Source organism: Centropristis striata, chromosome 12 (genome assembly GCF_030273125.1).
Source record: "Centropristis striata isolate RG_2023a ecotype Rhode Island chromosome 12, C.striata_1.0, whole genome shotgun sequence".
Taxonomy (NCBI): Eukaryota; Metazoa; Chordata; class Actinopteri; order Perciformes; family Serranidae; genus Centropristis; species Centropristis striata.
Genome location: NC_081528.1, coordinates 8,423,289 through 8,438,750, shown reverse-complemented (window position 1 = coordinate 8,438,750; position 15,462 = coordinate 8,423,289). Strand labels below are relative to the sequence as shown.

At 39.2% G+C, this 15,462-nt stretch overlaps 1 long non-coding RNA gene across 2 annotated transcripts in view; it reads left to right on the top strand.

Moving 5' to 3' along the window:
- Positions 1-15,462, top strand: part of LOC131982046 (uncharacterized) — a 69,924-nt gene that overhangs the window by 35,057 nt on the left and 19,405 nt on the right. For both annotated transcript variants that reach the window (XR_009395347.1, XR_009395346.1), the window contains exon 2: positions 14,320-14,449. This is a non-coding gene — a long non-coding RNA (uncharacterized LOC131982046). The remainder of the gene's footprint in view (positions 1-14,319; positions 14,450-15,462) is intronic.

Here is a 15,462-nt window from a genome sequence, read left to right as displayed (position 1 = left end):
TTAGCAAATTTTTCTTCAAAAAGCCACATATATTGACCACGATTTCATGTGTAAAAGCAACAAAAAGGTAAAACATCCAAGGGGGGTGAATATTTTATATATGCATCATATGTGTGCACTTTATTTTGCAGGTTTAAAGAGGCTCATATTCAGTTGCATGTTTGCTGCAGGTCAGTAATCCTCTGGATTTCTGCTCATAGAAAACAAAAGCACAAGTATAAATCACAATCATAAATGCTGAAGGGGTGTTATCTCTATCTGGGAATGTGTTGCCTTTAAAAAAATGATGCCTTTGACTTTATACTGACTAAGTTAAATCCACATTCTCTTCTTTGTCACTCTTTTATCTTCCCCTCTATTTCCCCTACATTTCTTCTTTTCTGTTCCATATTTTTCAACTTTTTGCTCTCATTTCCTTCCTTTTTTTCTTTTCGTATTACAACCTCAACCCAACCTCTTAATCTCTTTTTCAACCATATCTGTATCATCCTCTTTCCCTCTCCTCCTATTTTCATCCCTTGTCTTCTCTACTTTCCCCCTCTTTCTCCTCCTCCTCCTCCTCCTCTGCCCTTGCCTGTACGATCCTGCCGGCATCTGCATCCTACGCAGCGTATAAATCACCTTTTACCACCGAGAGTCAGCGCTCCCTCCTCCCGCTGGCCTGACTCTGTCAGAGGAGGAGCTGATGACGTCACGCCGTGCTGCTATCATGGTATGACCCATTTGGGAAAACCTCAGAACAACCTGGTCGAGTCTTTGCTTCTTTCTGCTTTAAGTGACGGATCATTCTGTCCGTTGTGAGGACGTTTCCATATTTTGGCAGCGACTCCTGTGACATCAGCGACTCGTCCTTCTTTACTCCCTCCCAGGCTCTCCATATAAAAGGTTATGTAAGACACTAGAGAGGTCCTTAATGGTTTCCTTTGAAACCACAGCAGAGAGCTGCACAGAACCAGAGAATATTCTTTTAAAATGGGATGGATGATTTCCAGATATGCTCTCAGACGATTCTTTGATTTTCTGGAGTTATTCTTTTCAAGGTAGTGAAGGCATTTCAAAGTCTGCTCTTCTAACTGTAAAGCAAGTACTTGTGATACAAGTGCCAACACCGGAACAAGGTTTAAATGCCTTGCTTTAAGAAGTATAAAAGATATTTTTTGTTATCCAACCCCTTTCTGTTCATTTTCTTATAGAAGCAAAACTTCTGAAATGTCAAATATTGTCTCTATCGTCATTTAACATGTCATTTTAACAATTAAAAAATATATATAATGGCCTACAATCGGACAACAATACCAATGTGTGTGTGTGTGTGTATATATATATATATTACTCAATAAAACTCCATGGTTACAGGTTCTTCACATTAGCTTTACCTCACCTGGTTCACTGTTGCTGTGTGTGTGTGTGTGTGTGTGTGTGTGTGTGTGGTGTGTGGTGTGTGTGTGTGTGTGTGTGTGTGTGTGTGTGTTAAAGCTGCCTAAGTTTAGTGAAACTCCATCACAGAAGCCAAACAGGAGGACAGAGAGGCTTGAAATTACTTTAAAAAATTTCTCAGTTTGTTTTATTTCTGTTCATCTGGCTGAGGCTCTGCGTCCAGGTCTTATGATAGTTGCTTAATATTATAAGATAATATAAGATATTCCTTTATTAGTCCCACAACGGGGACAGCAAAAAGCGTAGAGCAAAAATAGATAGATAGATAGATAGATAGATTTGTTATGGATGGATGGATGGATAGATAGATATCTTTATTGTCAATGTACAAGTACAACGAAGTGTCATTGGAGCTCACTTATAGATGCATACAAATATTTACAATAGAGTGTATGAAAATAAGGTACTGATATTGCACAGTTTGTGTACATTATAGAGCAGTTTGTAAGTGCTGTTGCATAACTGAGCATCATTTGTGAATTCATAATTTAATGTAATAAATAGATTCAAAATGATTTGATGGAAGGTTAAAGTGGTTAAAAATGTAATTCATAAGTTAAGATACAACAATCTGCTGTCTTAAAAATAAGCCATACGTGAACTATTATGAAGTTTACATTTTATTTTGTATTGTGGTGGAACTAAGTTTCCTGTTCCTGTTTTGTGTTGTGAAGTAAATGTGCACGCATGAGCTAACTCAAATTGCTAATAAGCTGAATGGAAAGCTAACATGTAGAGTGCTTTAAAAGACTGTGAAGACTTTAAGGAACTCTTTTTCATGACAAGCAGCCAACGAAGTATTAGTGCAAGTTTAATGCCTCTCACATTGTTGTCGTTAAGTTTATTTTGCATATGAAACGATGTAATTTAATTTCTTTAATTTGCACTTGATTTCAATGCAGTTCTTACAGCGTGAGAAGCGAAAGATGAGACATTCTCAATAAACGCCCGTTACAAAGAGCTACAGCAGTTATTGTTCAGTGTTGTTCACATTATTAAGTTCTGTTTATTCTTGTTTCTCTGTGAATAGTTGTAGGATGCATTAATCTCATTTTGCATGAGCAGCCAGTGTCCAAACCAAAGACCCTTTAAGGGATTGTGTTTCTTCAGGGTGTGGGCTTGGCTTTGTCCTTTTGTTTCTGCAGAATTTACTGGATCACGTCTCCAAACGACGTGTCCGTTTGAGCTACGGTGCCTTTGCATCAGCCATGTTTCACCGACATATTGGAGATGTGTCTCGCAGAAGAAGCCGGTTTATTATTTAATGTAGTTTGCAGTTCAGGCGAGCTGGTGACACCGGTTCACAGCACCACGGAGAGGAGTTAAGTGATGCAATCGATCGGGCCAACCGGCTGCGAGGAGAGGACGCCTTCTGTATGCACAGAGAAGAGGAGGCAGCCTCTCCCTCAGGACACAAACAAAACCCTGATGAACAGCGAGCAGTTTAATGGGACGGAGACAGACAACACTGCAGCTGGCAGGGATTAGAAAATGGCAGTATAATAATAAGATTATTATCATCAGTTGTTTTTGTTCTAAAACAGAAACATAATGGACATAAATTATGCAGAAACTTCGGTAATCATATAAATTCATTGTGTGTGTAAAAATATGCTTCAGGGCCGAGGATAAAAAAGATATAAGCTGTTTTAGTTTAAGCTTCTCAGGCGCACGACGCACTGAGCAACAACAAACAATTAACATATAACTTTGGGCTGTATCTGTTCTATAAACACTGCCAGGAAATTATATATCAGTATAGCTTTGTTCCAAGGATAACAGCCTTTATGTGTGTTAACTTACAGCTCTTCTCTGCTTCAGACTACAAACAAAACATGTATTTAACATCCTGCATCACATGATGACAGTACCTTGCTCTTGGACAGTAAGGTGTTGGATAAATAGGGTTTACTTGCTCTGCTTTCAAGCTGGATCCATTTTGGAAATCGTTCATTTGTTTTTCACTAAGGAGGATGTGCAACAGTTTGCTGTGTTTTGCATTTGCAGTGTCTTATTCACTCTGTTTTTCAAAAAATGCTGATTTTGAGATTCTTTCCGAGCTAAATATTGCTAAACACATCAAACACAACACAAACCCCCTTTGTAGAAGCATTTGCACCTGCTAGAAAGCTTTTATTGTGTTTTTTACAGAATACAAAGAAATTAGGAGAGTTGATCCTGATCAGTGCAATAAAAAGAGGAAAGGAAAACAACATCTTCAGTGAACAAACAACACAGCCAACAATGCAGGCTCTAAAAATAATAAGCAATGTAGATGTAGGTTTTTTTTTGGTTTCATTTAAACAGAGAAACAAAACATTAACTCAGCATCCTAAATCGCATAAATCATAAAGGGTTGTATAGAGAGGGTTTATTTTCTCCAAGCATCCTGCTGTAGATGACAAACAAAATGTTAGAACAGAGATTTTAGAAATCTTCATTTGTCCACTGAGAAGGATGTGCAAGTGCAGTTTTTGTAAATCATTGTGCTTTTTTGCAGTACATTATTAATGCACACTTGTGCTGATTCTGACACTTCTTTCCAAGCTAACATTTGCTAACCTGCATCAAACAGCATGAGCCCTGTTTGTAACAGCCTTTCCAACACTTAGAAAGCCTTTATTGTGAAATGTATGCCCTCATTCACTCCTACAAGAAATTTAGAGTTGTATAACAGTATTTGTGGAAGAATAAAAGTAACTATTGTATTAGTATGAATGTAATTATTAACATAATTATTGCATGTAATTATCAAACCAGAACAAATGCAATTATTGCACAAGATCTAGTAGGTTACCCTTAAAAGACAGTTACCATATTGAGTGCTGGATTGTTGTTGGAGTTCTGTGTGCTTGTGTCCGAGGACAAGAAAAAAGTTTATAAGTCTGGTGCTCAGTGCTCTGATGGTCCTGTAGCCCCCGGCCCGGGGGCAGCAGGTCAAACAGGTGGTGTCCAGAATGAGAAGAGTCCTTCAGAATGTTTTTGGCTCTGCAAAGGCGACGGGAGCTGCTGATGTTTTCCAAAGAGGGCCGAGTGCAGCCGGTGTTGATAACCCTCTGATGAGCTCTTGTGTCTGCTGAGCAGCTTGTGTTCCACACTGAGACGCGGGAATAAACTCGGTGGAAGGCCACCAGCTGCCGGTTTCATCCTGAGTGTTCTCAGGAAACGTAGTCGCTGCTGCTGTGCCTTCTTAACAACCGCAGTGGTGTTTGTTTGAAGACCAGAAGACGTCCCCAGAGATGTGGGTTCCCAGGAATTTGAATGTGGGAAACCTTTCCAGACAGTTTAAACTCTAAGCCGCAGAGTCCCCCGACACAGGTTCAAAGATCCACATCGTTCTGTTTGCACAGTCATGAGACACATGACTTCACACTCACTGCTCTCTGTTTGCCTCCGCGACGTTCGGCACCACTCGGGTCCACATGTATGCTCAGTGTGTTCTCTGATCTTTGTATGATTAGTTTGGGTCTTATCACAGAGAATCATGGCCTCAAAATTGCATACTAACACACTGCATACTCAACATGTATGTATTTCATACTGCATACAAATTAAGTATGCCATGGCCAGCTGTTCACACTGAAGTGTACTTGAGAAATATGTCTTTCAGCATCTATCATCATTGTTACATGACCATGAAAGTATGTTTGGTTCATTATACATGAAAGACGTGTTTTTCCTCTTCACCTTCACACTCAAGGCAAAATCCACAATGGATCACACTACATACTAACCTGATTTATATGTTATCACAAAGTTAAATGGCTGTTATCAGCTGTGATCCTTATCATCTCTTAAGTATCGTTGAGTCGAGCCTGCTCCACCTTCTAGTAGGTTCAGGAGGTCGATATCAGCCTATTAAATGGCCGCTCACTAAAAAACTAAGCAGTTATGTTTAGTTAAAAGGCTTTGTTATTTTCATAAACTATTTCTTTAAGGGTTAAAGTATTCCTGGTTAGGTGATTATGAAAACGTGTTTTGTTGGCAGTGCGACGCCAAGATGGAAGTGATGTTATGGGGTATGCAAGTGTAGGGGAGGCAAGGAGACAGTGTAAAACAAGAAACATTTGCTCTAAGGGTGCGTTTGAGGGCAAGTGGATGAACCAAAAAAAAAACAGGACTTTTCATGTCCCATAGGAAACAGAATTCAACAGTGTATTTTGAAGAAACATCACCTAACTTCTGTGTGTCACATTTAAACATTAGGCACATAACTACCTCACTTCCAGTACTTCAATCATCCTTATAAGTACTTCTCTTCCAGCATTTATTGTACTCCTTAAACCCATCTTTTTAAAATCTTTCATATCGCCCAATCAGGAACTTTTTTGCCTTAACCGCAGACTTTTAACTGACTTTTTTCAGTGACCAGCCATTTAATAGGCTGATAACAACCTGCTGGACCTACTAGCAGGTGGAGCAGGCTCCTACTAGCTAACCGCTGATCATGCATAATTCAATCTTGTGATGAGTAATGCTAAATACTTATTTAATGAGGACATGAACGCCTCGCCTTCAGTGTATTATTTGCTTTGCACCGCCAACGTTTCCCTGATCCCTGCAGCACAACTTTTGCCTGCAGTATAAGAACACAACATCTCCTGAACTAAAAGAAAATTTTACTTTACTAAAACTTGCACTCTTGCTTTGTCATAAATTACTTTTGTTTGTGCTCTGGGATCTAACCAGCCTTGTTTTCATGCTGAAAACATATTGTAAATTACACACCAGCTCCGCTCCTCGCCACATTAGAAAAACATTTTGTAACATTAATCACTCAGTGCTGACATTGCTTTCCCACCCACACTGTAGATGAGTCGCTCTGCAGACAAACGGCTGATCAAAGCAGCAAGAAAACTTCCATCTAGAGACTCAGGTAGCTCGATGACCTCCTTTGGTTTGTCTCCGGCTCTCCATCCCTCCTCCTACCCTCTGCTGACTCATAAGTGGTCACCAAAGCCAAATCCCCTGGTAATAAGTAGGAAGTGATAGAGCTGGAGTAACTAAGAAAGAGACGCTGGGAGAGACATGAGATGAGGAGGAAATGAAAAGCCACGCAGCGAAGAGGAAGAAAAAAATCATAAAAAAGAGGTGTAGATGAAAGATAATGGAGACAAAGCAGCGAGAGAAAATGATGAGAAAAGAGCAGCGGAGAGAAATATACTCAACAGGAAGACAGATGGGTCAAAAATGAGAAAAGAAGACTACAAGGTCATTGGGGAAAATGCTTTTTTGCCCTTGCTGAGAGCATTATGAGAAGATTGATACCATTGTCATGTCTGTACGGAGATTCTGATGCTACTGCCAGCAAGAGATTAGATTAGTTTAGCATACAGAGTAGAAGGAGTGGGAAACAGCTCGTCTGGCTCAAAGGTCTCACAGTCCACCTACCAGCACCTTTAAAGCTCACTGACAGCATATTGTAGCACATTTGTTTAACACATAGTGTAATACAGCAAGAAGGTCATCCAGCCAAGAAATACTTCGTCCCAGATGCATGGCCATGGCACAATCTTTGTAATGAAAGTTAGAAGTATTTCCTCCAATTAGTTTGTAATTTCAACATATTTCCAGCAATGACTTCTGAAAGCTGGTGACTGAAATGTTCAGCTTTCTTTTGAGGTCAATGCAGGACTGTGATTAGGTAAAGGTGGATGGATCGAACAAATCCTGGACTTTGACCCTGGAGACTGGTGTTCATGACCCTGGAGTCAATGTTGTTATTTAAAGTCAACCTGCATAGAATGGAGGATGTTTTTAAGCCCAATTATGGTGTTTAACCAAAGCTTAGTCAATTGGTTTTATTGTCTCAAGTTATGTGCTTCCTGTGAACGCAAAGAAGTTTATTTTGAAAAGCTACTATGTATGCAACTAGTGGAAGCTGAGACACCATCCCTGACATAAGGGTAGTAAACTGAAAAACAAACAAATCCAATGAGAATAATCAAAACAACAATAGCAATAGTCAAAATAAAAGCTATAATGTGAACACAACATGTCCGTAAAGGAGTAGGATGAAGCATATGCTTATTTAAACCTACCCCTTCTCCACTACTCAATTAACATTTTTTTCCCTGAACATAAATATTTACATAATACATATTTACAAAAAAAATAGAAAATGAATAGATTAAATAAACAAATACATAAATAATTTATCATTTATGAAAACAACCGGATCAAACAAACAGAGGACTGTAACCAGGACAACAGGGTTTGTGTCTTGTGTGAAAACAAAAGTAAACTACTTCACTTCCGGCAATTATGGACATTAATTTACTGTTTGATTCTAGTTTAAACTGTCTTTTAGAACGCCATTTTTGCCCTAAACCTAGGTCAGTGGTTTTGTAGCCTAAATTCACAAAAAACTGCAGCCTTTTTTACAACCGTGACCTGTACGTGTATGTATAATGACGTGTGTGCTATTTTTAGAATGCTCCGCTCAGTACCGTGAACCACCAAACGCTCATATTAGTCTATGTGTGTCGGTCTTTTCCGACATTTAGGTTTGAGATCTTGTTGGTCTTGGAAACTGCACGTGTTTGCGAGTTGCTAAGCCTGTTAAATGCTTACAACGTGATTGAAGCAGCAATCGTCACATGTCAATGTTTGTTTGCTGAAACATTTATTCTACAGTCTCTCTGAGCAGGAAATACTTAAAGTACTTAAAGGAAAACATAACAGCTTAAACCTTACCTTCAGATAACCTCAATGTGTGACAAATACAATGAGATTTTATGTCCCAACTTGTTCTTTTGTCACGTTTTTTAAAGTGTCATTGTCATTTCATGGTGGAGGATGAAATCTATATTCAAACCCACAAAACATAAGCTGCCTTTTGAGGGCTTTTTTCCCCCACTTTTCTTTTTCCCCCCGCAACATTTCATCAGTCTGTGTCTAACCCAAAGCTACTGAGAGAAAGAATGGAAACATGCACACAGTTTATAGGAGTTAAGAGAGAAACTGAACATTCAGAGAGATCCGTGGGAGCTATAGCCTGTAGCTCTGCTGCATACAGAGAATATAATAATATAATATTTAGATTCTAAGAGAGTCTGCTCTAACAGCAGATTATGAACCACAGGAGACCGTCAGCTTTGATTAGCTCAAACTTCACATTTTCTGAACTGAAGCCAGAAGTAGCCAGTAGCTATTAGACTATCAGTGCTTTTAGTATTCAAACTCCCACCCGACCCACAACCCAGCCACCCTTTATTTCTAACTCGGTTTAAGGCTGTATAATTGCATTGTATATCACCAGTGAAAGCCAGGCAATCAGAAGAAGCATGAAATGGCCCTCAGTTTCATTGTAATTCCATTCAGATGGCTGCATTTTGTTTTTCATTACTCTCTAGCAGGCCTCATGCTCGCTAATTACAAAACGGACCGAGTTTGAGGTCTCAGAACGACTGTAATATTTATCTGGAATAGACTACAATAAAAAGCTGGCTGATGCACTTCTTTTATATTAGAGTTCAAGACAGCTGCAAGTGAAACAGAAGCATCCCGTTGGCTTTTTGTCGAGGGGACCAGGGTGATGCTCGCTACCAGGTTAACCTATTAAAATATGTCTTCCCGGCAGCGCTTTAGTTTAGAAGTCAGCTCTGTAAGCTTGTATAAAATATTAACATGCAATCACAAGTTAATGTCAAAGAGATGTAACCCAGTCCGGGAAAGCTAGATCCAGATTGCACAAGTCACATGTCCAGTGGACAATGTAACACCGACTCTGAAAGTGGCAATGGAGCTTTCCGGCTGGACAGTCTTGGTTATTGGCGAACACAATTTACAATGCTACAATTTCATTTATCAGACGCTTTTATCCAAAGTGACTTACATTTGAGAGTTCATTCAACACAAGCAAAGATCTGGTCAGAAGAAGACACAAATCAGTGCCGTGAGGTTAGGATTGAGTCTAATAGGACCAACTAGATCTCCAACCTAAACGACAAAATAGACCGTTTGTCAGCACCACCCATAACGACACATATGAGAGTTTGGCTGCTCACGGTATAGAGCGGAGCGTTCTAAAAATTGTACACACATCATTATACATACACGTGAGGGTCACGGTTTTAAAAATGGCTGCATTTTCTGGAAATTTAGGCTGCAAAACCACTGACTTAACTGTAAAATAGAAAATGTTGTTTATACGGTAAAATACTGGTGGGTCGGGTTGCCAGAACTTCACCGTAAAAATATGGTGACAATGTAATAGACATTATGGTATGTTTTCTTGGCAACCATAATTTTCATAGGTTTAAACTGTTGTTTGATTACGGTACATTCCGATGAAAAAAAAATAAATTGTGGCAGTTGTGGTTGCCAGAACCAAGAAATATTGTTGAAAATGTCAATGGTTAACAGTTGAGGTACCGTAAAGTGTTTCATTAAGCCAGTGCTGTGTTAAAAGTTCAGTCTTGACAGTTACATTCAATAAGTCCATCTTTAACATCTCTCACTCCACTCATGATCAGAGAGATCTGTGATGAGAGTGAGGAATCTTGGGTTCACTGACAGCTGCTTCTTGTTTTTTTTTTTTTTTTTTGTGCCCTTGTCTGGATTCATGTTGAAGAAACACCTTTGTGAACCACAGACTGTATATAAATAATGGACGTTGTCACCGTGACGTCACCCATTGGTTTGTGGCCCGTTGGAAGCATCGAGTTCAGCGTTACACTCGTCGACATCTTGTGTCGCCATCTTGTTTCCGATACAGGGAGCAGACCATATCTGGACTGTGGAGGAGCGAGAGGGATCTGATCACTGACTACAGCCTCTCTACACCTCAACCTGACTGAGAGAAGCTGCTGCTAATTCATGTTAGCATTAACTGGGATGTTAGTTTTGGCGAGCAAAAAACAAAAACAAAATGTATGTTTCTTACCTCAGAAAAATGAACGGCAACTCCTTGGAGTGTCTGTTAGTCCAACCAAACGCTGAACAAGACATTTTAATGAACAAAATGTTCAAATAAACTGTCATGAAGTGAAAATACAGTGAAATGGTCAAAGTTATGAGACCAAACCGGTAAATGTCCTTTTTTATATCTATATAACGTTTTATATAACTTTGACAGGTTGCCGTGGATACGCTTTGTTCTGCTTCTCTCCTGATGACGGCTCGCCTTGTTAGTGACCTGTCAATCAAAGGTAGCAATGCCCCAATTCATACGATTCTTCATCTTCTTCTTGTTTACTAGCGATTGACATTATAGTGTTGTCCTAAAAAAAATGTCTGAGCTAATAAATCAAGTGAGAAGTTTTGCACTGAAATGGATGGAGAAAATTTTTTTGCAGCCAAACTTAGCACCCCCTGCTGGAATTTTTTGGTAAAATGCAGCTTAAGGCACTTCCTGGTTTGCCTCCATGCTCAGACACGGGGGTTGCCGCCTGTTATGAACACAATAATTCATAACCACTATATACAGTGATTTGTTCCAAAGGAGGGAACAATACAAATTAAATTATCTTCCTCTGAAGGAACTCAAGTGTGGAGCCTAGACCCACAGGATAGTGGATATTGAGGCAGTTATAGCTCCCAAATATCAGACAGATGGCAGAGATGAAGGTAGGGATTTGGTCATTTACAACATTGCTGTCTAAACTCAGTATAAACTGCTTTGATGCAAAGCAGGGGGTTTTTGTAAATAAGATACAGTTAGAAAATAACTAGAAGCACACAAGCCATCACCATCTAAAAGTGGTCTTAATAAGTGCCAGTTGTGGTTCTACCCCAGTGGTTTTTACTCCAAGCTTGACCATCAGCTCCTTACTTGTAGCTTGAATAAGTGCGTCACCTGGCCTGTTCTAAATGAACTGGATCCGAACCGACTAAACAAGAACATTTTAGACTTGATAAAATGTTTTAAACATCAAAATGGTGATATTTGCTGGTCCAGATCCACTTAATTCATTTTGGAGTCCCATTTTAGCACTTGTTCTCAACACAGGGAAAGAGCTAAAGGTCAAACTTAGAAGATCATTGCAGGTAGTATTTCCTTACATGAGCTTAGGCTCCTTCAGTAAAAGTCAATGTCAACTTACCAAATACAATAAAATAGGGTTTTTTCATCAAAATATGCGAGAAGGAGGACTATATCTTTGACATCTTCTGATCAACTGTCCTCTCAGTATTTTGATGCGTTTTTTATTGTAACGTATGTTTACGTGGCTCACATCACCCTCGTAGCTACTTTACTTCCAGCATTTTTGTACATTTATTTCCTATTTAAACTGTCTTTTATGACTTTCAACCACGAAGGTTTTTGCCCTAAACCTAGGTCAAGGGTTTTGTAGCATAAATTCACAGAAACTTTAGCCTTTTTTACAACTGTGAACCGTACATGTATGTGTAATGAGGTGAGTGCTATTTTTCGAACGCTCTGCTCTGTACCGTGAGCCACCAAACGCTCATATGCGTCGTTGTTAGTGTTGTTAGTGACAAACGGTCTGTTCTGTAGTTTAGGTTGGAGATCTAGCTATATTTCACTTTTCTTCCATACACACCCTGGCAGAGTCGAGGTATGATGATACAATACGACTAAAGCAAATGTTGCAGCACTGATTGATTGATTGATCTGATACACCAAAGAGACTGATGGTTACTTGCTTCAGTGTTGGTGAAAGTGAGCACTTCAGTTCTTGGCTGCAAATAAGTTCTTTGTTAAAATGTGACTTTATTTTTCTGTAACTTAAATTAGGTAGTTTAAATTAAAATATATGAAGGTTGTATACAGTCAGGGTTATGAAGATGGGCTGCCCTAGCTTGAAAGTGCAGCAGGAGTTGCAGCGGTCAATGTTAAAGAAATACTAATAGCAAAAAGTTGTTTTTATCTTCCTCATTGATTGAGAGATTTGTAAATTTGGTACAGCTAAAAAAATGACTTCTGGATTCACCTTTAATGTCCTGAATTTTGAATCTATTCTGCTCTGCCTGACACTCTGGAGAGTTGTGCTCTCCATTAGCTGTTCACAGGACTGTCACTATGGACTCAAAGAAAAAAATACTCCATTTTATATTGAAGAGAGGAAGAATTGCAGATGGTAGAGAAACACTGAGGAATTATAATAATACTATTAATAAAACATGTATTATAAATAAATTAAAAGAAAAAAGGAAATAAAAAGAGAATCCACAGTGATCAGCATGCTTAAAAGTAGAAATATCAAACATTTTACAGTAGTGAAATGACTTTGTCTTTGCAGCAGGGAGCTCATGAAGAGCTCAGAGTGAAGTCTGTCACACACTGTGCAGCAACAAGCATAGAGAGAGCATAAAACGAGGGGGGCAGACAAAGAGAGGGACTCGTAGTCTTATAGCCAAAGTAGTATTTTTTAAAAGCTCAAGAGGAGCGGGGAGGAGACAGACAGAGACATAAAGGATGTCATGGAAAGACTGTCTGCAGGGGAAGGAAATGAGAAACATTCATTCACACATGAAGCCAAAAAGAGAGAGAGAGAGAGGGAGGCAGGGCTGGCAACAGATGGAGAGAGAAGGGGAGAGAGAATGGGAAGAAGACCAGAGGGGGGAAAATGGCAGAAGATTCAGGACAGAGTGATGGAGGAGAGGAGAGAGGGAGATAAAAGTCGCTGAGGGGCCGGCTCTTTTACCATCCATCTCCTCTGTGCTGCTGCAGAGAGAGAGAGAGAGAGAGAGAGAGCGAGGCAGTCACCGGCTCGGCCATCAAGCACTTATTGACAGTACTGCAGCAGCCCCACACACACACACACACACACACACACACACGGTACAACAGCAATTACAACAGGCTTAGAGCTTCCAGGCAGGCCGCAGGGAGGACAGAGCACTCTCCAGCAGTGCTGTAGCTGAGGGGAGCTCCCACACTTCTTATTAGAAAAGGTCATTTTGTTGCTTGTGATGCCAAGATTCATATATTTTTCTTAAATAATAGCGATAAATGATAATAACAAAGAGTATTTATCTTTGACAGGGTTGGTAAAGTTGTATAATGACCAGAGTAACATATCTTCCTAACTGGACACCATGTGTTCAAGTGAATGAGCGAACACAAGTTTTTCCAGATGAAAATGTCTGAACCTGTTACATGCATCAGTGAGCAAGCTGAGCATCGCTGTTTGAAAAAGTACTATTTGCAACACTCCATCACAGTCCAGCAAGTTACATGGGTTAACTTGTTTCTACTTTTTGTACATTAAATAACTTCTCTAATGTTCATTTATAACTTTACAGGCTTTACAATCTTGAGCTTGATAACTGTAGTTTAACAGAAACATTTTCCCAGAGCTTTCAGTCACATCTTACAGTGCTTAGTTGTCATGAGGTTGGTACATTGATAACATCAACAAAATGGATGTATAAACAGTAGGGATGCACAATATTATCGGCATGATAATCCAATATCGTGCATCCCTAATATACAGAACTGGAAACAGCATTGAAGCCAGGACCTCATTCATTTGTATGACATTTGCTCAGTGATAAAGTACTGTAATAATCGATTACCTGGTCTTTGGCCATTTATTCAACCCAGTTTTGTGTGTTAGATTGATATAACTAAGTTACATTAAAGTAACTTTTCATTTCTGAGTAAACTAGCAGTATTTATTTAAGTTTTCTTCTGGTGTACTTAAAAAAAATAAGTTATTTACAGACACATTTACACACTATAAGTAAATGTAAGTCAAGGGGAGAAAGGTTTGTCATTTTTACTTCAACACTGACACTGTTTCAGGGATATTGCATCCCATATGGATTTAAAACCAGACAGGACATTGCTAAATAAAAGGGGGCCACCAGAAGAATCCCAGTAGGACTGAGACTGAATGTGACTGAGTTGTCAGAACATCTAAAGTTTTCAAGTCACACAGAGTCAACACTTTTTCTTCCTTTTGTCCTCAGATCTCTGCTGACACATCCTAAAGACAGGACCAGCGTAAGAGGTAAACTGGAGAGTACCAAACCAAAGATGGTCACAGCGTCAACTGGGAAGGAGTGGTAAAGATCCACATCTAACGCCAGACACCAGCAGGTATGTCTCCATGTATAAGACCACCTCATGGGACCAAAGTTCCATACTTAAGTTGTGATGGTGTGGTTTTGACATGATATAAACCTGGAATGATGCAAACAAAATCTGTTGAGAAAAATGTGGATGAAAAGTTGTAGAAAAAACAGATCACTGTGGATGTTAAATTAAAATTGTTGTCAGAATTAACATGTCTTTCAATTTAACTGGCAACATGCAAAGTATTTCCAAAGCCAAGTGACTCACTCTGATTTCACTGTTAACAGTCTGTCAGCTGTGTTAACTAATGCAGTGCAAAATAAACAGTGGTGACCATCGCTGAAATAATGTGACATCATAACTGTGTCAACAGGGACACATGTAATGATATAATGTTCATTTATAACTATGAAATAAAATACCAAACCTATCTACCTAGCCAAGTCTGGTGTTACAAGCCAATAACTGAATGAGGTCAGTCTGGATTCTCCTGATATGCCCTGGAATCTTTAAATCTCTTTTTTAGCTGAAAATGTCAGAAAGCATCATTAGTTTGATCTCTTTAAGGTCAGACGTGTCACGGCTGCAGCTGATCCTCCACCGTCCCTCCTCAGCCTCCAGCTCCAATAACTGGGGCCATTCTCATGTCTACTAATTGGCCCTTAATTTAAGGTGAGGTCGAGACAAGTTCCTGGACCTAGATTTTGTCACTGCTCCAGAGATTTTGCTAAATCAGAGAATATCCAAACTATTCTGGGTTATGAAAACACCTAAAACCCAAACCATGCAGGTTCTCACAGGTTTAGATGATCAAAATCTCCAGGTTACAAGTAATACAGTTCCTGTTGTGTAAAAGGGTCTTTTCTCGGAGCCCAGAACTAGAAATTATTGCAATAAACGATATTATTGTAATTTTAGGACCAATTTATGCAACTGGTATAATGTTAATAGAATAGGTTACATTTGTTGTTTGACAGTTAATTGGACTTGCTTTATTTTCTGCAATTAAGAAAGACATTTGTTTCACTTTTAAAACT